A 24,398-nucleotide genomic window follows, 5' to 3' on the forward strand; every position below is an offset into this window, starting at 1 on the left:
AGAGAGAGAGAGAGAGAGAGAGAGAGAGAGAGAGAGAGAATCTAAAGGGGCTGAAAAAATCCTGTTAATGGAACCCAAGCCCAATAATGGTATCATCCTTAATGGTGGGTATGACATAGAACAAACACATCTTAAAGCCTTAGAATTACAGTCAGTAAGGGACTTCAGGTCATCTACCTGAACCCCTTATACAAGATCCCTGAACATCTTCTTGAATTCTTGCAGTGATGAGAGCTTCACTTCTTCTCTTGTTAGGTTTTCACTCAAATTAATAAAAAGCTGCCTCCAACAGCTGTCAAAAGTGATCTCTACCTTAAGTGCAAGCCTGGCCATGTCACCCCACTATTTAACCAATTCCAGCAGCTCCCTATTCCCTCCAGAACCAAATATAAAATCCTCTGTGGTAGGGGCAACTAGGTGGCATCACGGTTAGAGTGTGGGGCCTGGAGTCAGGAGGACCTGAGCTTCAATCCAGGCTCTGATACTTACTAGCTGTGTGATGCTGGGCAAGTCATTAAACCTCTATTTGCCTCAGTTTCCTCAACTGTAAAATGGGGATAATAACAATACCTACTTCCCAGGGTTGTTATGAAGATCAAACAAGGTAATATTTACAAAAAAGCAGTGCCTGCCACACAGACACATACTATAGAAATGCTTCTTCCCTCCCCTTAATAAATGCAGGTTGACTAGGGGCGGGTAGGTGGCTCAGTGAATACAGCACTGGCCCTGGAGTCAGAAGGACCTGAGTTCAAATTTGACCTCAGACCCTTAACACACACAAACCTACCCATATGACCCTGGGCAAGTCACTTAACCCCAATTGCCCTACCTTCCCCCATCCAAAAAGCAAATAAATAAATGGAGGTTGATTTACTTATTATAACTCTGTGTCTTTCAAGTTTCAAAGTACTCATATATTTTGTTATTTTTCAGACTTAAATCACAAGCTGCTAGGTGGTACCCAAGCTAGAGTGGCAGACTTGGAAATCAAGAATGTTTGGGTTCAAATACTCACTTAGACACTAGGTGTGTGATCCTGGGCAAGTTACATATACATTTTTACATATACAGACACACATATACATATATACATGTGTGTATTTGTGTAAAATCTCTCAGCCTCAGTGTCCTCACTGGTAAGAATGGGATGTCTCAGCGCCCACCTCCAAGGGCTATCATGAGGCTCAAATCAAATCAATTGCTTTCAGTCATGTCTGACCTTCATGACCCCATTTGGGGTTTTCTTGGCAAAGACTGGAGTCTTTGCCATTTCCTTCTCCAGCCCATTTTACAGATGAGAAACTGGGGGAAGCAGGGTGAAGTGACTTGCCAGGATCACACAAGCTAGTGTCTGAGGCTGGATTTGAACTCTGGAAGGCATGTCTTCCCGATCCCAAGTCCAACGCTCTATCCACTGAGCAGCCTGGCTGTCCTGTATATGAATGCTAGATATTATGACACCCCCTCTTAGCCTGCCTCCTTCCTTACTATCTTATCCTTTTTGATTTGTACATGTAAAGCCTCACAAAGTTTTATATATATATATCATCTCATTTGAGCCTCACACCAATATTGGGAGGCAGGCACTACAGGTTGAAATGACTTGCTCAAGGTCATACTGTTAGTAAATGCAAGAGGCATGATGTGAACCTTAATCTACCGGATGCCAAGTCCACAACTTTAGTACTACTATATTAAGTGCCAAAGAGGATATAACCTATTTTTGTGAAGTCTCTGTCCTTTGGGAATTGCAGGGAGCCTGGTGTATGCAGCAGGGGAAGAGCAGGTGAAACCCAACATGGAATACTTTGGCTTTCTATGTACAGGAGGCAACTTTATTTCCCCTTTAATCATTCTGATTAATCACTGCCCTTTTCTGCCTCTGGTGTGTCTTTTACAAAGTGCCGTGGCCAGAAACACACCCAGCATGCCAGGCTCCCCAAAACCACAGTTAGGTACAAGACACGGTGCTAGGCCCATGGGAGGGCCTCAAACAATACTTCTTAACTTGACCCAAAAAGGACACATTCTGCTCTATCGCCAACAAGCTGTCAGCAACAGCAACAACCTCAAGAAAGGGCCACGGTGACTTCCCGTCTTCTTCCTCAGTAATGATGGGTTTTTTTCCCCTTAAATATATGACCTTTATATTGTTTCCAGCAGAAGACCTCTGTGACTTTTCTGCACACAGATGGCCTGGAGCTATCTCCCTAAAAGCTACGACTCTTGGTCGGACACTTCATTATGTGGAAGGGCTGAATTGCCCTTCTCTTTCAGAACATTTTAATAAAGTTAGTCTGCCATGACAGAGATACTAAAGATACTGGAGATAATTGGAGGACCAGCAGAAGGCGACGGAAACAACATACCCAGACTTCAGCGCACTTAGCTGTCAAGTGCAGCCCTGACCATATCATCCCACAATCCAATCAGCTCCAGCGGCTGCCTCCAAAGCCCTTCATAACCTGGCCCCTTCCTCCCTTTCCAGCGTTCTTTCACCTCACTCTCCTCCAGATCTACCATCCAGTGACTCCGGCCTCCTTGCACAAGACCATCATCTCCAGCCTCCAAGCATTTTCACTGACTGTCCCCTAGGTCTGGAATTCTCTCCCTCCTCATCTCCAACTCCTGAGCTTCCCTCTTAAAATCTTCCCTTCTCTAAGAGTTCCAGATTGATCCCCCTTGGTGTTAGCGCCTTCCCTCTGTGACTGTCTCCAGTTTTGCTGGTGCATATCTTTTCTGTACATATGTGTTTATGTGTCTCTTTCTCATTAGACTGTGAGCTCCCTGAGAGCAGGGACTGTTTCTTGACCCCTGACTTCGTGTGTCTTGGCAATTCCTCATGTGTAAACTCCTCTGCAACAACAGGCAATTCACCTGAATTTAGCCCTTGAAATCACCTTAGATGGTGAAAAGCTAAGTGATCTTCCCAGGATGTCACAAGCTAGCTTGTGTCAAAGGCAAGTCTTGAATCTTCCTTGCTACCTACTACCCATGTGATGCTGGGTAAGTCCCCTCACTTCTTATCAGAATGTTAAGCTCCCTGAGGACAAGAACCATCTTCTGCCTCTTTTCATATCCACAGAACTTAGCACAGTGCTTGGCACACAGAAGGTGCTTAATATATGTTTACGGAATTGAACTGAATTCTGGACCTCAGTTTCCTTACATGTAAAATGAGAGAGTTGGACTCTATGACGTCTAAGGTCCCTTCCTAGTTCTACCATTCTGTGATGCTGTTTCTTTCCTATGTCTGTAAGATCTGGAGTCCCACAACCTGGGTTCAAATCAAGGCTCTACTACTTAGTAACTGGGTGACCTTGGGTAGGTCACCTTTTTATCACCTTGAAAAGGAGGACCAGATAGATGTCCTCTAAGATCCCTCCTAAGTCTCTATAATCCAATGATCTAGCTCTTTCTAAATCCAAGGTCTTCTCTCTATCCTTTACACCATGCTGTGTTACTTTGATAAAAAAAAAAATCACCTCACTGCGCTGGGTCTCAGATTCTCCATGTTCATTGGCTAAATGATCTCAAAGTTGGACAATAGTCCATGACATCAATATTTTAATGGTTATTGGTGTGGAAAAACATTTTTCTAGACTATACCAATAATTTCCGTTCCAAAATTCAAATGCCTCACACATTACTTCTTCTCATAGAAAATTATCTTTCCCTCCCTCAAAAGTCAGTTGCCTGAAATGCTTGGCGATCATCAGTTCAGTCAGTGAGAAGTGAGACTCACAAGTCTATAGTTCTCAGGGTCTTCCCTGAGATCCTTCTGGAGGATGGCTATCACACTGGCAAAGGGCCATCCTTCTGGCAGAGTGGCTGTTTATAAATGGCAACACATTTTGGCCCACAGTTCCAGATTTTCACCCTCGACTTCCTTCAAAGGTCCTGGACAAATGCCACCCGATCTCAGTGATTTAGCCACATCTCATATGCTGATTACATTTAGGACATTCTATTGATTTACTGCTATTTTTTTCTTGTACATCTGACCCTTGTGCCTCAAAAGACTGCTTTCCAAGATGAACTTCACAAATGTATTTCCAAGCAAATGCCAAAGTTAAAAAAAAAATCAGTCTCTCCACTACCTCCTTTTCCTTTCCTAATTCATCTTTTGCACAGAGTCTTGCTGATTCTCTACCTAAAATCTACCCTCAGAGGTACTACAGCCTTCTGGAAGACACTCCAATTATTTCTTGGCTTTAAAAACTTTCCTTGTTTGCATCCCTCCTGACACACTCTGTTGACTTCTCTCTCCTCACTTGGGCTATTGGGATTTTTTTTAAGCTGTCCTTTACTCCAGAGATAAACACAGAGGGATATTCTCTATAGGAAAGAGTCCCAGAAGGGGCCAGGTACACAAGGATAATCCTATAAAGTATTAGAGAGCACACAAAATAGAATAATATGGTTATTATACACCTGACTTTACAGAGAGTTCCTGGAACCCTGGGCTTTATCAGCTCAAGTTTTGGAAATTAAAAGCTGTGGTGCCCAAGTTAATATCCCCCACATGTCTGGATGAAGGCTGTCAGAGGGAGAAGTCTCCTACCCTCAGGAGAACAAGGGATACCCAGAAAGCACATCCATCCATAAATTAAACAAAGGCCTATGACTCCCAACTCCATGATCATCTTTAAAAAAAACAAAGCCCTGTGGTGAGACCTGAGGGTTCAGACTATAGAAAGGAGCTAGGAAAATAAAGAAGATTCACCCGTGTGAGGATTAGGTCCATGTCTAGCTTTGGCCTGCATCCATTGCCTCAACTACCTTCTGACAAATCTCAAAAGGCAATCCTGGTCAGGCAGCTTTGAGAAAGTTTGTAAAAAACAAAACAAAAAAATACTTCTCTCTCAGATGCCTGAGCTGAATCACAAGGACCCTAGGAGATGGAGACTACCTGCAATACCCCCATCCAGTGAGTTCTCAAAGATCAGCTCAGGAGAAGGCATGTTGGTAAGCAAAAGCAACATGACATAAGAAACACCACACCAGAAAATAGATTTTGTTCAGTATCATACACCAGCTATCACATTAAATTCTAAACAGCTATGAATGAATGAATGAATGAAATAGCTTTCAACAAGGACTTATCGTGTGCCAAACACGGTGCTAAGGGCTGAGAGTATAAATAAAAAAAAAGAACAAGACAGTCACTGCTTTCAAAGAGTTAGTACTCTAATGGAGGGGAGATAACATATATAAAAGCATTCGGATAGATGATAACCTAACTATAAAAGAAGATTAAACAGATAGAGAGAGGAATGGAAGAAGGAAGAGAGTAAGAATAAAAGGAGAAATCTTTTATAACTGTGGCTGAAGAAAAACAAAGAAAAAAGAGAAAACAGACAATATCAACAGCATAGAATTAAAAGGCTTTTGCATGAACAAAAACGAATGCTGATAGGATTATAAGGGAAATTGTCAACTTCGGGAGGGAGGGGGATTTTTGTCAAATATACCCACTGAAATATGACCTGCTTATATAAGGAATGAACATAAACATATATAACGTTACTGAATCATTCCCAGTAAAGGATACAATTTTGAAAAGAATCACAAACTCTTAACAGCTACATGAGCTCTAATCAATAAGGAAGAGCTCAAATCATTAATAAGAATACACATATCAAAACAACTGTGAAGTTTCATCTCCCATCCTTCAAACTAGCAAAGATGATAAAAGTTGGAAATCATCAGTATATTGCTGACAGAACTGTAACTGGCATAGCCATTCTGGAAAATAGTTCAGAATTACACAAGAAAAAACACCATAAAGTATTTGTACCCTCACAGCCATTGGGTCCCACTACTGGGCATAATCCCCAAGACAGAAAGATGCTCTATAACAAAGTATACAGGGTGCTGTTTTTGTGCAGGTGGAAAAACCTAGAAATAATGTGGGTATCCCTTTATTGGGGAATGGCTAAATAAATGGTGTATATACACAAAATGGAATATTATTGCATTATAATGAGACAGAGACAGAGAGAGATAGAGACGGAGAGAAGGAAGCGTGGGAAGATCTGTTTGAACTGAAATAATCAGGAGCAGGAAAACAACATACCCACCTGCTATCATGCAAAGGAACGTGATCAAGATGTAATGACAATGACCAGTCTTAGTCCTGGAAAACAGAAGATGAGACTTACTACCCTCCTTTTCTCGGAGAAGTAGAAAACTACAGGGGCCAAAGTTTGCACATTTAGCCAGAGGCAACCTCTACATCAGCTAACTTTTTGTTACAAGGAAAGGCTCATCAGGGGTGCACAAAACCCAGAAATGCCTATATTTCTGTAAAGTTATTAACAAAGTCTTTTTTAATAAGAACCTCTGCTCCAGAAACCACTATAACAGTAAATAGAGGCAGACTGGCACAGAGATATAGTAGATACTCCAGGTCTGGAGCATCCCAGCATCCTGTGTGACCTTGGGTAATCATTTCAAGTTTCTGCGTCTCAGTTTCTCAGTCTGTAAAAGAAGAGGGTTGGACTAGGAAGGATCCCTAGTGTATCTCTTCCAGCTCTTAATTCCCTTCTCTTTCGATGGGATAATGCAAGGATATGGCACAGATTAAAAAAAAAAAAAAGCCTTCTTGACAAAGCCAGAATTGAAACTACAAGATACTTACCACCTATTAAGTGTGTTGTAGAGGTGATTTGGGAGCGGAGGGGGGGGGAGTTAGGTGGCACAGTTGATAAGAGTGCCAGAGCTGAAGGCCTAAAGTCAAGAGGACTCATCTATGTGAGTTCAAATCTAGCCTCAGACACTTTCTAGTTTGTGTGACCCTGGGCAGTCACTTAACTCTGTTTGCCTCAATTTCCTCATCTGTAAAATGAGCTGGAGAAGGAAATGACAAACCACTCCAGGATCTTTGCCAAGAAAATCTCAAATGGAGTCACTGAGAGTTGGACACAACTGAAAAACAACACAGGGGATCCTTGTTTGGGTATTGGCTGGATTAACTAACTGGCTTCTGAGCAATTCTGTGGCTCTAAGAAAACCAAAATGATGAAATTTGTCAGGTTAAAACATTTTGAGATGCTATATTCAGGTTAATTTTGTTAGAAGTTTGAAAGGAGAGACACCAGATCAGATTTCAAAATATATAATAATTACTAAAACTCTTTTACAGAATCATGTGATCTCAAAAGTCAAGAATATACATTCTTGAAGAAATCCCCTTATCTAAAACACAGCAGATTACAGGAAAACAGATAATGGAACAGAACAGAGAATCGAGAAATAAAAGTGTATAAGAAATGAGTCCTTAGCAAACCCAAGTTTATAAAACATTAAGGAAAAGAAAATCGATAAAAACCAGCTGGGAAAATTGGATGGTAGCGCAAAAAGTTGAGTTCAGCTCCACATCTCACATAACACTATGATGAATTCCAATCCAAACATACAAAAAAAGTGAAGGTAAGAACATTTATCACAAATATAAGGAAAATAGGTTTATCTATTGGAAAAATGGATGAAATAACTGGAGACAAAAGAGACTGATTTGATGGCAGAAAGCTAAAGACTCTGTATGCCCCCCCAATTTTTTTTTTAAAGATTGACCACGTGGTTAGGTGGTGCAGTGAATAAAGCACCAACCCTGGAGTCAGGAGGACCTGAATTCAATTTCAGCCTCAGACACTTAACACACACAAAAAAACTAGCTCTGTGACCTTGAGCAAGTCACTTAACCCCAATTACCCTAACTTCCCCCCTCCAAAAAGCAAAAAAAAAAGAAAAAAATTGACAGGAAAAAAAATCTTTGTGGTTACATAAGTCAGGAAAAAATCAGACATCTAAAAATAAATGCAAAACTGATATAAAAATTTTCAGATTAGCCATCTCAATTCATTCCAACTTTCCTTTCCCCTCCTCCCCTCCACTGAAAAATGCTTCATTACACTGAATAAAAATTTTGCCTCATAGTCAGGAAAATCTTGGTTTAAGTACCACTTCTGACATTACCTATGTGACCTTGGACAAGACTTCCACCCCATCTCTGACTCCTGACTTCAAGTCCCAGCTAAAGTCTCACCTTCTACAAGAAGGCCTTCCTCATCTCCCTTAATTCTAGTGCCTTAGGGGCGGCCAGGTGGCTCAGCGAGTAAGAGCACCGGTTCCAGTGTTGGGACGACCTGGAGATCGAATCCTGGGCTCAGACACTCAGCACCACACCCAGAAATAACTGGCCGGGTAACCTTGAGCAAGTTACTTAACCCCAATTGCTTAAAAATAAATAAATAAATAAGTAAATAAAAAAAAAATTCTAGTGCCTTTTCTATTGTTTATCCCCAGTTTATCATTTGTACACAGCTGTTTGCATGATGTCTCCCCCATTAGACTGGGAACTCCTCGAAAGCAGGGATTTTCTTTTGCCTTTCTTTGTAATCCTACTGCCTGACACATAATAGGTATTCAATAAATGTTTATTGTCTGATTGATAAAAATTGATCATACTTCTATGTCCTAAAGATATTATTAGAAGGAAAACAAACTATATCTCTACAAAAATATTCACAGTTTCTTCATTTATAATAATTGGAAATAGGATTTTCAAAAATAGGGCTGTAGATGGGCAAATTGTTCTACAGCAATGAAATGGAATATTACTATACTGCAAGGGAAAAAAAAAAGACTGTCATTCCAAGCCATGCGGCAGGACTTCTATGAAGCTGCCAAGTGAGAAAAGCATATGCAATGACTATGGCCACATTTTTAAAAATCCAGCATCACATCTAATTTTACAAACTGAACAGTAATAGGAAAGGATACAAAGCAAGTTGTCGTTAGCATCTTGTTAAACAATTTTATTTTGTTCTTAAAAAAAAAAAAAGTCACCCAAGGAGAAGACCAAGGAGCTTGGGAGCTGTTTTTGTAAAGCTGCCCTGGTTGACTGCAGGCATTCTATGAGCCAACAGAGTGTTGCAGCTACTTAGAAGCGCTAAGTCAGGCTCAGGCTGCACTAGCCTAGCACAGTCATCTAGTAACAGCCCCACTGTGCTGGGGAGAAGACACTAAGAGGAAGCCTCTTGTTCCATCCCAGTCACCAATTATTGAGGAAGAAATTGACAAACAATCAGTGTGAATAAGGGAGAGGAACTAGGCTGTGACTACAGGAAGAATTCAGGTGAAGCAAGGAGAGCAATTTATGTAGCTGATGGGAGTCTTCAAGGATCCTAAGAACTATCAAACAGGAGACAAAGGGATGGCACTTTTCTTCATAGCCTTTTTTTAAAAAGGGAAATATAAAATATGGTATGGGATGTTGGATGTGGAGTCAGGAAGACCTTGGACCCAAATCCCAGCTCTGACACTCACTACCAGATGACTACAGATGGACAATTCACATTATACCTCAGTTATCCCAGATGTAAAATGGGCTAATAATATTGCCTGTGTTTAGCATGCAGGACTTCGGATGAGGGTGTGTGTAATAAAGATATATGAGATATAAAAAGATATATAAAAGCTCTGCATTTTTAAAGTGCATCAATATTAGCTATTACTACTATTTTCTGAACCTCTTGGATACACTTTCCACATACACTTTCCCATAATAGCTATTTGTATATACATCATATTCACCCCTGCACAGGCAATAACTGTTTTATCTACCTGGTTTATTTCCCTGATTATCTAGCAGTGTTCTACACAGAGAAGGCATTTGATACATTTAAAAAAAACAAACCAGACTTGTTCTGTGTTGCCACAGAGGAAAGAACTAGTATCCATGAAAAAAAAGTTACAAGAAGGCAGCTTTGGGCACAAACCAGGAATGAGAACTGTTCCAAAGTGGAATAGACTTCCTCATGAAGGAGTGAGTTCCCTGTCACTAGAGGTTACGTCAAGAACTGAGAGGGACCTTGAATGCCAGTCAGCCTAACAGGGAAATATGTTTAATATGATTATACATGTATAGCTTGTATCACATTGCTTGCTATCTTGGGGAGGGGGAAAATCTGAAATTCAAAATCTTATAAAAGTAAATGTTGAGGGGTGGCCAGGTAGCACAGCGAGTAAGAGCACTGGCTCCAGTGTCGGGATGACCTAGATCAAATTCAGGCTCAGATACTTAGCACCACACCGAGAAATAATAACTGGCCGTGTAACCTTGAGCAAGTTACTTAACCCCGATTGCTTACTAAAAAAAAAAAAAGTAAATGTTGAAAACTAAAATTGTTTTTTTTAAAGTCGGTTAGTTTAATCCCCTCATTTCACAGATGAGGAAACTGAGGCCCTCCAGTAACAAACTCTTTACTTGGCTCTGGCTTCTTGCTCCTCAGAAGTCCAAAATCATTCGGTTTCTATCTTTTGCTGTATTGTATCATTATCTCCTTGAATGTCATTTTCTGATGCAGACATCTACAATGATTTTCAACTACCTCAAATTACTATTATAAACTATATGCATCAAGAATTGGAAATTGGGAGGATGCCCATCAATTGGGGAATGGCTGAACAAGTTGTGGTAAAAGATTGTGATGGAATGCTAGCTACTGTGCCATAAGAAATGATGAGGGGGGATGGTTTTGGAAAAACCTGCAAAGACTTACACGAACTGATGCAAAGTGAAGTGAGCAGAAGCAGGTCATTTTACACAGTAACAGTGATACGGTAACAATGATCAATTGTGAAAGACTTAGCTACTCTGATCAAGACAATGATCCAAGACAATTCCACAGGCCCCATGATGAAAAAAGCTATTGATACCCTGAGAGAAAACGGATGAGCTCTGAGTGAAGACTGAAGCAGGCTTTTCTTACTTTCTTATTTGGAGTGGGGGTGGAGAGGGTTGTTGTATGTGTTTCTTTTGAAACATGGCTAATATGGAAATTTTTTTGTGACTTCACATGTATAATCAATATCATATTGCTTGTCTTCTCAAGGAGTGGGGGAGGAACAGGAGGAAAAAAGAATTCAGAACTCAGACTTTTAAAAAATGAATATAAAAAATGTAATGTAATTAGGAAATATTTAAGAAAATAAATAAAAATATATTAAAAATAAAATAAACTATATGCCTCAAACGGTGTGGTGTTGTAGACAGAGTGCTGGCCATGAAGCTAGTTAGCATTTATATAAGACTTTGCTAATTACTTTACAAGCATTATCTCACTACAACCCTTGGAAGTAAGGGCTATTACCATTTCCATTTCATAGATCAGGAAACTAGGGCAGACAGAGATTAAAGTTCACAGGTTCACACAGCAAGTGTGGACCTGAACTCAGGTCTTCCCAACTCCAGGTCCAGCACCCCATCCACTGGACCACCCAGCTTGTTAGCTATGTGAAATATAGGAAATCACATCAACCTAGGGGAAATCACATCAACCCTAAGTATCTTTTAAGCTATAGGGTGAGGCCACCCTCTGCATTTAAGGAGAATTCTCCATACCCACTGAGAGACACTGCAACCTACATCTTTCATGATCCACATATATCAAACAAATCTACTTACTGTTCTCTGAGTCAGCATAATGGATCAGAAAACATTTGTTGTTCAATTGTTTCAGTGTCCTATTCTCCATGACCCCATTTGTTTTTTTGTTTTTTGCTTTAGCAAAGATACTGCAGTGATCTGCCATTTCTACCTCCAGCTCATTTTACAGATAAGGAAACTGAGGCAAACAGGGTTAAGTGGCTTGCCTAGGTTCACACAGCTAAGAAGTATCTGAGGCCAGATTTGAACTAAAAAACAATACAAAACAAAAAACCAAAAATATGGGTCCTCCTGACTTCAATCCTTCAGCCCTGCCACTCCATGCACTGTGCCACCTAGGTGCCCCGTAAGGAATTCCTAATCAGAAGACCCATTTTTAAGTCTGAGACCTTCCACTTTACTAGCTATGTGAACTTTGACAAACTAATTTTGAAACTCAGTTTCCCCATGGGAAAAATGGGGGAGGGCATGGGGGGGATAGTAATCTGCCCAGTCTTCCTCACAGGAGTGTGTGTAAGAATCATGTGATAACATAAGGTGCTTTGTAATTTCAGAGTGTTATATAAATTTAGGCTCTTATTACTCCTGCTTACACATGGCTCCCTTCTGAGGGTTAGCACGTGCCATCCCATCTGTGTGGGATGCCTTTCCTTTCAGGCTCCCCCAATCTTTTTTCCTATTTTAAAAATGTAAGCAAGTCTTAATCTGCCTAATGTTCCCTGGTCTCTGCCTGGCCCCAAGCACCCAAGTCCCTCCAACACTGCCCTGGCCAGTTTCACCTGACTGGCCCTGCTATGGGTGTACTTCCTAGTCTACCTTCCTGGGGAGTCTAATTGCTTCTTTTTAAACTTCTCATAGGCCACTTTAGTCTAGCATTCCCCCCACTGCTGGCAACTGAACAAATGTTGTTGACCAGTGGCTCTGAAAATGTTGCATAATCGCAACAATCATAAATACCAGAAATCCCCAACTGCCATACTTCTAATATTAACTGGTCTTTTGTTGTTTTTTTTTTTAAGTACAATTTGGAATTTTTTTAAAATTTGTTTTCCCATGGTCAGTGTCAATTTACTAAAATTGCTCTCTAGCACTGCTGAGCCTTGCCCACTTTAAATACACAACACACACACAACTTGAACCTGAAAACAGAAAAGCACAATCTTATGAAATCAACTTAAAAAACAAAACAAAAAAAAAAGTCTAATAGAATACAGCCTGAGGGGAGGGAAATGTCCCCAAAAGACATCAGATAATGTGACAGGATTCTTTAAATGAACAGTTTCCTACAGTGCTGTCATAGGACACAGCTTGGCTGGTCAGAAGAGTCAGGTGAGCATCAGCTCACCAACTTCCAGTGTAAGCAACCTCCAGCCTTCTAATCTATTAGATTGTTGCCCATAAGATACAGGTACCACCTACATAAACACAAGAACACTTAAGGTTAAGTGGGGGTGTTGATATGAAGTCTCTATACAACTACAGATTTTCAACACCAAAGACAAAATTAAAATGAACTCTGAAGACTGGAGAGCATTCCTGAACAGCTGGGCAAAGAATGTGATCAGGCAGAACACTAAAATTCAATGTCCAGATTCACTTTATGGCCATAGCCTTCTACTGCTTAGGGGGAGATTTTTCACAGAAGTCGGCAAGAACCAGAGGGCTCCTGGTCCATTCCAGGCAGGGAAGCTCTGAATCACTATTATTCTTGGCACTTGAAACAGGCACTTGGGTGTTTAGGGGGGAAATCAAATGCAGCTGTTGCCAGAACTGCTGGGAAGGAGTTACCTAAGGCCTCCTACACCCAAACTCCTTGGGTGAGTGTCATTTCATGTCGCCTTAAATACAGCTACCAATAGCACCTCAAGACGTCTCTCCGGTCCAGATCCCTAAAGAATCATCACCAAGTATTTTCTGCCCACTAGAACCCTAGCCACAATCCCAAAATCACAAGGGGAATGGCTCTGGGGATGAACAAAATTTGACAGGGCACAGTCGTCAAAAATGACACTAGTCCCAGGACACTCCAAGTGGGTCCCAACTGATGGTTAGTTAGATTAGGGTCAAGCCATCACCCCATTCCATCCATCGCCTTTGCCTGTTACTGCCTTTCATCTCCTCACCCCACTTTTCACTTTATTCTCATCCCCTCGATGCTCCTCAGCATACAATGGGCCCCAACAACTGAGCCCCCTCCACCCCAGCTTTCCCCCTCCAACCAGAACCTACCTCTCCTCCCCACGACCTGCCGCAGCTCCTCTCCACTAGAGATGGCTCTTAGGGAAGAAACCAAACAACTCTTTTTTTTCTGGGGCAGTGGGGACCCTAAAGGGGGTGGCGGCGAGTTGTGTCCCTTAGCAACCCCTAAATACTTGGTTGGAGTGTGAGAACCCTTTGGCGGCTACCCGAATGCTCTTCTTTCCAGGTCCCCCCCACGCAGGATTCAAGCCGGAGAAGTCACGATCCCAAATGCCCATGCCTCGAGGCTAGCTAGAAGCGGATTATACCGGTGCCCAACCGGAGGTGGCCCCACACCTGCTGCCCCCCCTTCTCCCCTGGCGCTGGAGGCGGAGCGCTGGCTCTCACCTCCCTGGAGCCCGGCCAAGCGGACTTCCAGCTCCGCCCGCCCCGCTTCCCTGGAGAGGTTGGGCGGGCGGGGGCTGGCTGGCACTGCTGAATAAGCCTGGGCACCGGGGCGGGTCCGGAGGAGTGGGGCGCGCTCACCGCGCGGGGTAGGAGCCAAAAGATAGTGAGCCCCACGCAGTCAACCCGACCCCGTGTGGGGCCGTGTCCTGGAACGGGGAAGAGGTGGGAGGATAGGAAAGAAGGAACGACCGACAGACAGACGGACGGACGGAAGGAAGGAAAGAGGAAGAGCGGGGGCAGTCTAATACACAATCGCCCCGCAGTCGCAGTGCCCCTCTTGGCGCACAGGCCAGGGTCCCACCCCCACCCCGGGGCCCAGAGCCAGAGGAACTCTCCAGGAGCCCCGCTGGAAGGGCAGCGCCAGCACTTGGCCTGCAGCTCGGCGCGCACGGGAGGGGAGGAGAGCGGAGGGCAGGGGACCGTGCCAGCGCCCTCCCCAACCCACACCTGCGCCCCCCCCCCCACGGGGGTTCCCCCTCGGCCGGGAGGCGGCGGAACCCACCTGGCGGAGCGGCGGCGGCATCACCTGCGGAGGGCGGCGGCGCGGGTGGCCCGGGGCGCGCGGGGCTGGCGGGGGCGCGGCGCGGCGCCCTGTACCTTGCTCCCGCGGCCCCTCCCGCGGCTGCCAGCCGGACGCGCGGCGGAGGAGCCGGGGCACCGGCGGGGGCGACGGCGGCGGCGGCGGCGGGAGCAGCAGCACATGACTCTGTAACGAGGAGAATTAGACAAAGCGTAACATGGACTCCGGGGCCGGTGCTGGCGCTGCAGCCTCGGGACCAACCGCAGCCGGCGAGCGCCGCGACTGGCCCGGCCGCAACCAATGGAGCTGCCTGGGGCCCCCATGTGATTGCGAGCGAGCTCCAGCCGGCCAGCCCCTCCCCGCTCCCCCGGCCCTCCGCCGGGGCCGTGGGGCTCCGGGCCCGCATGCACAGACACGCAGTACGCACACGCCCCGCGCGTGGGGATGAGCGCGGGCTGCGAGCCGCCGCCCCCGCCCTCCCCCCCTCCGGCAGGTGCAGTGGGCCTGGACCCCGCGGTCAGTGTCGTTCGTCCTCCTTGTGCGCCCACCTAGGCCGGGGCCCTATCACGAGCTGGCCGTGAACCGAGGCAGGGGGACCCGAGACTCTCGGGTTCGAGGCAGCCCAAATGTAACCAGTAAACAGCTGTGCTTGCAGAGCAGGACAGATACACAGGGCAGCAGTTACGCAACTCCCATCCCCCCATCGGCCAATGCCCATCTGCTAGTCCAGTTGCCGGATTAATAACTGACCACCCACATTTTCTTTCTTACCCCTTTTTGCTGGGTTTGTTATCTGAGGTTCGGGGCCACTGAACCTTCCTTCTGATCTAGGCCTAGTCTGTTGCTCTCCCACCCATTTTCTCCATCAAAGTCTTGCATCTCCAGCTGGCCGTAACTGAGCTGCCTAACTAAACTAGATTCGGGGTTGTCTTCCTGTGGAGACCTTTGACCAGTAGCTTAGCCTCCCTGGGCCTCAGTTTCTTCTTCTGTAAAATGAGGGGAGTCATACTAGATGTTTCCCTTTTTCCAGATCTAGATCCATAATCCTGTGATAATGGGCTGATTTTCTAGAATGATGCCTTCCATAACAAATGATTCGTCTTGTTTGTTAAATGACTGAAGCTTCTCTGGTATTCCCCCTTTTTCTTGCTTTATGGGGGAGAAGTGAAGGAGAGAACAAGAATTTTTTTTTTTTTTCCTGCAGAACAAATAACAGCAATTTTCATTGGATAGGCCCTCAGAAGTCTCCCAAAATGAGTGTTCATCTAATGGCCCAGACTCTAAACCTGCAACTAGGCCTGGTCTTGGTTCTCCACCCCCTCTTTGATTGAATGCAGTCCTGTAACCCCTGGGGCAAACTGAAAGACTTAAAATCATAGACTAGGGTCTAGAACTGGAAGGGGCCGCAGAAGTCATCAAGTAAAACCTCAAGTTTTAGAGAGGATAAAACTTGGGCATGCTGGGTAAGTGATTTGCCCAGGGTTATATCGGCCTGTTTCCACCTTATGGTATAGCATCTAATAACATTCAAAGGTTGCCAGTAGTCTAGTATAATTTGAATAATCCCTTTTATGAGAATCTTTTTAATATTTTAGGACAGGGTTTTTGACCTGGGGTGGAGGAGCTTGAGTGTTTACTTTAATATTTTGATAGCTTTCATTAAAATTGATTTCTTTGTAATCCCATATAGTCTGTTTTATGAATTTTAAAAAGTCGTTCTGATCTATAGATTTCCCCAGAATGCCAAAGAGGTCCCCTCACATACAGCTTAAGAACCACTAACTGAGAGGAAGAGAAGAGACAAGAGGTTTGAGTTGCTTTATTATCTCCTTTACCACTGAGTTTTCCTTTAGTCCATCCCTCTCCCTTTCAGGTATCTGATGGAGAAGGGGAATCATCTTTTGGTAATTGCCCCACCCCCCCAGGTATGTGTTGGAAACTTTCTGGAGAAGTCAGCAGGAGGAACAGAGAAATAGACCCTATAAGAGGAAGTTCCCATCCCCATAGGATGTCACTGAAGCTGTTAACTCAGGGAGAATTGGACCCTCTGCCAGACAGGAAACACTGAAGGCCTTCTCTATTGTGACAAATATGGTAAGGGAAAGAATTGCTTTTCTTGGGGCTTTGAACCTGTCTGACCAAAAATGCTGAGAGGCCACTGCTCCTATAGCCAAGAGCTGGAATAAAGTAATGCCTGAAGACACATGTTGGGAGCAGTCCTGAGCTGAGGAGAAAGCAGGAATGGCCACACCTGGCCCCAGTATTAAGAAAAGGACCACCATTATGCCATCATTAGGGACTGTGATTGATTAGCAGCTTAAATGCATCATTGGGAGAAATGAATTTGTTCTAGGGTTGTTAAATTCTGACTGTAAATTACACTCTAGATTTTTTTTGTAAATTTTTTTTATTCATTTTAAACTTAAATACAAAGCAAAGAAAAAAAAAAAGAAAGTTTCCATGCACACAGTTGAACATAAGAGGGGATTCAATAAAAAAAACCCCAATAAATTTCCATTTCAAGAAAACCTACATAATAAATACTGTACATTTTCAAAGTCAACTAGCTTTTCTTTGCTTTCTTCTAGGTTTTCTTTGTTCTCTGCTTTGTATTTTTTACTTATTTTTTTCTCTCTTCCCTTCCCACCCTAGAGAAGGCTACAATTAAACTCAGATGTATGTGTGTATACATAGACATATATACACCCAGATATCTATAAACATACACATATATACTCATACACATACATGCAAGACTGTACTGTACATATTTTTACATGTCATCTCTTTCTCTGCAGGTGGTTTAAGAATCCTGTCAGGTTGAGTTTATTAAAAGTTTTCCATTCTGGCCAAACCATATTGGCAATCACCTTGCCCATCTTAATTTAACCTTAATATGTACGAACATTTTTGCAAATAAAGCTTTTTTGATTCATGTTTTTAAAATCAACAAATTTCCGTTGCAAATTCACAGCTACAAGCTCCAAAAATATAAGTTCTATATAACAAAAGTGAAGAACTGTGAATAGCATGCAGTAACTTGCAGAGAAGAATGGTTAACCAACAATTTTAGAAAGAATTATTAGCATTTTGTACATTTGTCAATTCATTCTCTTAGGCAAAATGTATTTTTGATAATGAATAAATTAATGGATATACAACCAGATCAAATTATTCCCGATCACACAAAAACTTTTCCCTTTCATAAAATGTCTGATAGTATTATGAACTGTATGCTTGCAAATGGAGAGTTGGCCTCAGCATACTGTGGGATATCATGCATATGTACATTCCCAACCCCCATTTCCTGAGCTGTGTGTATGAGCCAAGACTGTGAGAAAATCATCTCAAATGTCCTTTGGCCCTTTGTGTCACCAGAGAGTCTCTGGCAATCTAGTGACAGACTAAATGTTAGGACCAGGGACAACCAAGACCCTAAGGTCCCAGAAGCCCATCAGCAGGAGAGCTCTAGGTTGATGGATTAAAACCATCTGTAAGTCATAAAGGGACTGTAATCTGTTAGTGTAGCTACTATCCTTGTCTATATAAACAAAGGAAAAATTCTTTAAAAATATAATAATGAGCCATTCCACAAAGAGCCATGGACTAGAGACTTAGGCAGGAATCTTGAGATCTTTGCATCTCCGTGGGCCATATGTTATTGGAAGAGTGCCTTTATGACTGAATGTTGATCTACTGAATCAAAGGCTTGTTTTAAAAATCAAGAAGGCATAGATAGACATGGCAGAAACTGAGGGCCCATGAAGAGGTGGTTAGCTATAGAGAATCATCTGTGAAAGTCTTTCATCATATTTTCTTTTTAAAAAAAATAGCTAAAGAGGGAAATATGTTTTGCATGACTGAACATACATAATCTATAAAATCGCCTTCTCAAGAAGGGAGGAGAGAGGGGTGGCTAGGTGGAGTCAGGAGGATCTGAGTTCAAATGCGGCCTCAGATACTTACTAGCTGAGTGACTTTGGGTAAGTCACTTAAGCCCTAATTGCCCTGGCCTCCCCACCTCCAAAAAGCTAAAAAAAAAAAAAATGGAATTTGGAGCTCTAAATTTTTAAAAACAAATAATAGTTGTTTTTAACATGCAATTGGAAAAAAAAGATAATTAAAAAACAACTGGCATTTATAGAGTGCTTCAAAATTTACAAAGGGCCCTACATTTGATCTGCAAATCAATTATTGTTATACCATTTTACAGATGAGGAAGCTGAGCCTGAGAAAGTAACTTGCTCGGGATCATATTCTTATTAAGTGTTCGAGGCAAGATTTGAGCTTAGTTCTTTCTGACTCCAAGTCCAGTACCCTGCCTCCTCATATTTTCATCAAGGAGAACCTTGATCTATGAGTAGACCATTCTACTAAAGATTTTATTGAAATGAGAAAGTAAGCATATAGGTTGGTAAATACAGATGTCTTTTCAGATGCCTTTTGGGTAAACATAGCATTTATTATCATTTTTGTTCTTTAATTTTATTTGAGAAATCTTTTTTTTAAGTATCCTTGAGTATCTTTAAAATTGTGTTGCTTCTAATTCAGATTTGACTCTGTCTTCTTGAACATCGTTTCCACTTAGTAGTGAATGTTAAGAATACAAATATTGTGGGGCGGCTAGATGGCACAGTGAATAGAGCACCGACCCTGGAGTCAGGAGAACCTGAGTTCAAATCCAGCCTCAGACACTTGACACAATTACTAGCTGTGTGACTTTGGGCAAGTTACTTAACCCCAATTGCCCTCCAAAGAAACAAAAACAAACAAACAAAAAGGAATTACAAATATTGTGATTCTGTTGATGATGAGAATAGATTGCCATAGAAATGGGCAATTATGTTCCATTTCTTTTCTATTTACTGTTATAAGCCTAGAGGAGAATTTCACAGTACTAGATTGTGGAGACAGCACAGTTCCAGGTAATGGTGCTGGAATGCAATCCCTTTTCCCCTCTATTGCCTCATCCCAAGATGGCTGGGAGGAGGCACACCCAGAGGGTAGCTCTATCAAGCTTGGAGGAAGACTCTTCCTGGTTCTATATTGTTTCTGTTTTGCCTCCTTCCCTCCAAAGCTAATGCAAATATTCAATGCATTAAGCAAAGCAGATTACCCAGAACCAGAAAGCTAATTGTTCCACTGTACTCTATGCTAATCAGACCTTACCTGGAGTCCTGGGCATCACATTTCAAGAGTGACTTCAGCTAAGTAAATGATGACTATGATGAAGGGGTTATAAAATGTCCCATGAGGATCCCCCGACTTGAAACAACTTGGGATACTTGACCTGAAAAAGAAAGAACTCAAAGGGAATATAGCTATTGTCTTCAAATATCTAAAGGGTTTGTATGGGCCTTGTCCCTTAGCAGGTACAGAGGTCCAAATGATAATGGTGTTGGTCAATTCTGATCAAAGCCTGCAAAGTTTCTGAATGAGAAAGGCACATTACCTCTGAGACATAAACTACGTTTTCCCTGTGCCCAAATCTCTTTTCTTCTCTTTGGACCAGGCCAGACCAGTTCACTGACTGACGTTTGAATATCTCTTGCCATCTCTTTGTTGGGGGCTTTCTAAGGCCTGGTTGTTTGATCTGAACTTTTCTCTTCATACTTTCCTGATATTTGAGCTTTTCTGGTTAGATCTCCCAGGAATGTCTTTTGCCTCTCTCAAATCTGGTTTTCAATTATTTCCAGGTGAATGTTAACGCACTAGACCAGTAGCAGTTGGTCCAGCAGAGGAACTTGACTTCTGGGCTGTTCTAGAGAACAGGTGAAAATTAAGGAAAAGGACTCCAGCTCCAAAACGTCTTACCAGTTAGAGCCATCCTGAAATGGCATGAGCTTTGGAGCGAGGTAGCGAGCACTACCTCACTGAAAGTGTTTAAGCAGAAGCTCCCGGATTTCAGAGGCCATCCTGTCCCACCAATACCTGAAGAGGAATTCCTCTAGTAACATCCGTGTCAAACTGTCATTCAACTTCAACTTAGCAACATTCAGTGGGCAGCCCACAAACTCCAGAGGCACACATTCCTTTGCACTTTGGGATAGCTCCCAATCTAAATTAGCAACTTGCATCCATTATTCCTGGGTCTGATCTCCAGTGTAAAACAGAATATACCTCATTTTTTTAAAAAAGAAAGTATTCCAGCTTGAAGTAGAGTACAAGCCTGTGTTGGGGTTCCAGCTCCAAGGCTTTATGAGCCTAACTTCTCTACACACACCCCCACTTAGCCTTGAGATTAAAAAAAATTTTAACGTGTCATGCTCCCCACACCTCCTCAAGCTTTCTGTCTCAAGTGAGTGTCTACAACAGTTTTGAAATGTGTTAATACGATTTGTTATGGAGATGTTTATGGGGAATTTCCCTTCTCTTGGTGCTTAATTTTTTACATTTTTTTTTTAAAAGGTCTATATTTGGCCTTTCCCCAGATCACTTTTTTTCTTTTTAAGTAGTAAAAGAGTGATCAGCCCTTACAGCTTTTAATTTTGAACTTAGGCTTCAAAGGTTCAAAGTAAAAGAATGAAAAGAAAACCAGCAGAAGAAAGATGGAATGAGCTAATTCAGGAAAATTTGCAAGTTTTATGATCAAAGTAAAAAAAAAAAAAACCAAAAAGGAAAGAGTTGCAGGGTTAAAACAACTTTGATATGTAATAGTAATAAGTCCTATTCACAAAGCACTTTCCTCATGATCACCTTGTCAAATAGGTAGTGCAGCTATGATCATTCCCATTTTACAGGTGAATAAACTGAGGCAGGAGGGGTGGCCTCATACTCTCATTGTCACATAACTAGGGAGTGAGTAGCAGTGGAGGATTCTCACTGGAGTCCAGGCATCTTTCTGCTGTCCCACACTGCCCTGAGAAGGGCTCCGAGGTACAATAGTTTAAAGCTGGAACAAGTTGACAGCCCTAGAAAGCAGCACTGTATTTTACAGGGCACCAGAGCCAAAGGTATGAAAAATAGGGCAGATTTTAGTTGCCTTAGGCAAGTCCAGAGAAGGTCAGAAGAAGGCTTTGTGGAGAGATTTCATTTGCCCTCTCCTACTTAGTTGGGGATCCGAAGGATACCAGAAGCCATAGGTTCTACTTTGGGAGTAGTTTTCCTTCTGTATTATAAAATGATGAGATATCAGCAAAGACAAGGAAGGCAAGATACTTTTTAATGCCACCCACATTTTCCTGGTGGAAATTAATTCTTATAAATTGAATTATTTTGCATGAGAAGAGCTTTCTGGGAATTGTAAGTTAAATCCTTTTGGAAGAAGGATCATATTGCAAAGTGAATAACCAGTCTATGATTTGTCATTTGGAGGGGATTATATAAAAGGAGCAAATTCACAAACTGTCACTCTTGGGGTAGGTTGGCTCTTCTCCTGAGTCACCTGGTACTGTGCTGGCAGTGATTACCCAGGAGAAGGGTGAAAGGCAAAAAGAAGGAAAGTAGGAGTTCCTTTCCAACTGCTGAAATCCTCCAACATGCTGACCCAAGAGGGAGATAGTTTTTGGTGCTGGGATAAGGAGGAGACACATAGGATAATCTCACCTCAATCTGGCTAGGAGTGGGAAATGGAGAGTCATTCAAGTGTGATGAAGGAATGTGTTCTCAACAGCTCCCTGAGAAAACTTTTTCTCTAGAGCAGGACTTGGGGCCCTGCCGTAAGAGAACAGAATGTTGCAAAAGGGTTGTAGGCTTTATGGTCTGAAGTCATTAATGAAATGGAATTTAGCCAGTATAGTCGTGCCCATTACTTGGGTAGACCTTAGAATAACCAACTACCAGAAGCAGGAGACAGTGACCATGCTTAAAAGGAGTCCTAACTCCTTTCAGGATTGTAAGAAAACAGCAACAGAGTTCCAGATTCCTGTTGGGAGGGGTAGCTGCTAGCACAGGACAAATGTTTACTTCTACTCCCTTTTGATACCAACCCACGGAAGTATTTTGAATCATAGAGGCTGTCCAGGTTTCTTGAGGACGAGAGGAATTTTAGACTCAGTGGGGAATGAAGTGGGTCCTGTGATGCCATACCCAGTCACGGGTATGCTGGCAAATATCTTACAACTGACTTCCTGGGTAGGAGGTGGGGAGAGAGTACTCAACATACTTTTAAGTTAAATCTATGTTACTAGAATTTTTTTTTCCATCACATTCAGAAGTTTATTCAATCAGCAACAAAATAAATCAAGTTCTGATTTGTAGTATTTGCCGATTTCTGAGGTATAATGAAATTTAACAGTCAACTCTCACGATGGTTTGAGCTGGTTCCAGCATGCCTTTGGATCAATTGCTCTTTCTACTATGTGAGGGATCTCATCCCATCTCAACTAATCTGAGTGGCCAACAAGGATTCAATTCAGAGATGTGGTGTATGTCAGCAATAGACTGTGATGCAGTCATCACTACATTGAATGATAAACTCCCCAATTTTATCTGCAAAGCAAAGGCTAGGAATTTTTCTTCTTTCAACACAGATTATACCAAAATCCCCTGATTTTTTTTTTAAGAATGAAAGCCTGGAAGTATCATGGATAATGACATCTTCATGTCAATAATGGTAGCGCCATTTTCCATACATTCTATTTTTCATCAGCTGCTTGGCTTGACTTTGACTTCACATAACAACCTTCCCCAAAGATCCTCTCAAGCTGATCACCCCAAATCTCATCACCATGAAGAATGACCCAGGTTTTGCTACTCTTTCTCACTCTCCTTACCCTTTCTCAATTCACCCTCAGTTGCCTCCTCTTTCAAAGTGAAGGGCTGGAAGGTGGAGCACCAAACTCCTCTCAAAGCCTTCCTTTATAGAGGGCTCACAGCCTTCTTGGTAATTCCATTTTCCATCAGCTGCCCTGCTTAACTATAACTCTATGGAACAATATGCATGTCCCCCAGCCAGGTCCTCCCTTGCCCTTCCACTTTCCAGTCTTCAGCTTTCTTTTGTGTGCTGTCTTCCCCCATAGACTTGCGGGCAGGAACTATCTCTTTTTCTTTTTTGCATCCATAACACTTCTCACAGTGCTTGGAACTTAATAAGCACTTAATAAATTTATTTAATTGAATTATTGAAATTTAACCTTCAATATAACATTTTAAAAAACCCTTTCATGTGGATTACTTAATCCACCCGATCTATTCTGCACACTAGCCCTGCAATGTAGACAGAGCATGTGTCCCATTTTAGAGGTAAGAAGGACACAGAATCACAGAATTTTGAGATGAAAGGGGCCCACCTCACTTACCATCTAGTCCAGTCCACTACCATCCTCACACAACTCCATTACGACATTGCTCACAAGTGGTCACCTAGTCTCTGTTTGAAGGTCTCTACTGAAATTAAGCATAAACACATCTTCGACTTCCATTCATTGCTCCCAGTTGTGTTCACTAGGGCCAAACAGAGCAAGTCTCATCCCTCTTTCCTGTAAAAGTCCTTCAAGTACTTGAAGACTATGAGAGTATGTCCTCCTTCTCCCCCAAACTCTTCTCCAGGCTCTGTGGTTCTTCTACCCAGTCCTCACATGGTACAGACTCAATCAAAGCCCTGGTTTTTTGATTTTCAAATAAAAAAAAATTTTATTTGTCTCATTTCCCTCTTTATTGGAACATCTGAGAGGAATAAAGTACATATACAACATACCACAAGGTAAAGAACTAGAACGAATCTTTTTAGTCACAGAGATTTCACTCCATCAATTTAAACAAACACCTTCAAAACGTCTGAATGAATCTGAAAGATAGACACCCACCAAATGGGGGACTTTTTTGATTTTCAAA

At 42.5% G+C, this 24,398-nt stretch overlaps 1 protein-coding gene across 1 annotated transcript in view; it reads right to left on the minus strand.

Moving 5' to 3' along the window:
* Nucleotides 1-14,648, minus strand: part of LOC138165489 (volume-regulated anion channel subunit LRRC8D) — a 140,252-nt gene extending 125,604 nt beyond the window's left edge. Inside the window, exon 1 of the mRNA XM_069093877.1 lies at nt 14,607-14,648. The gene's annotated coding sequence lies outside the window, so the exon portion shown is untranslated. The remainder of the gene's footprint in view (nt 1-14,606) is intronic.
* Between the last annotated feature and the right edge of the window lie 9,750 nt (nt 14,649-24,398).

Source organism: Petaurus breviceps, unplaced genomic scaffold (assembly GCF_028583685.1).
Source record: "Petaurus breviceps papuanus isolate PSGF00001 unplaced genomic scaffold, PetGlider_PUasm1.0 209, whole genome shotgun sequence".
Lineage (NCBI taxonomy): Eukaryota > Metazoa > Chordata > Mammalia > Diprotodontia > Petauridae > Petaurus > Petaurus breviceps.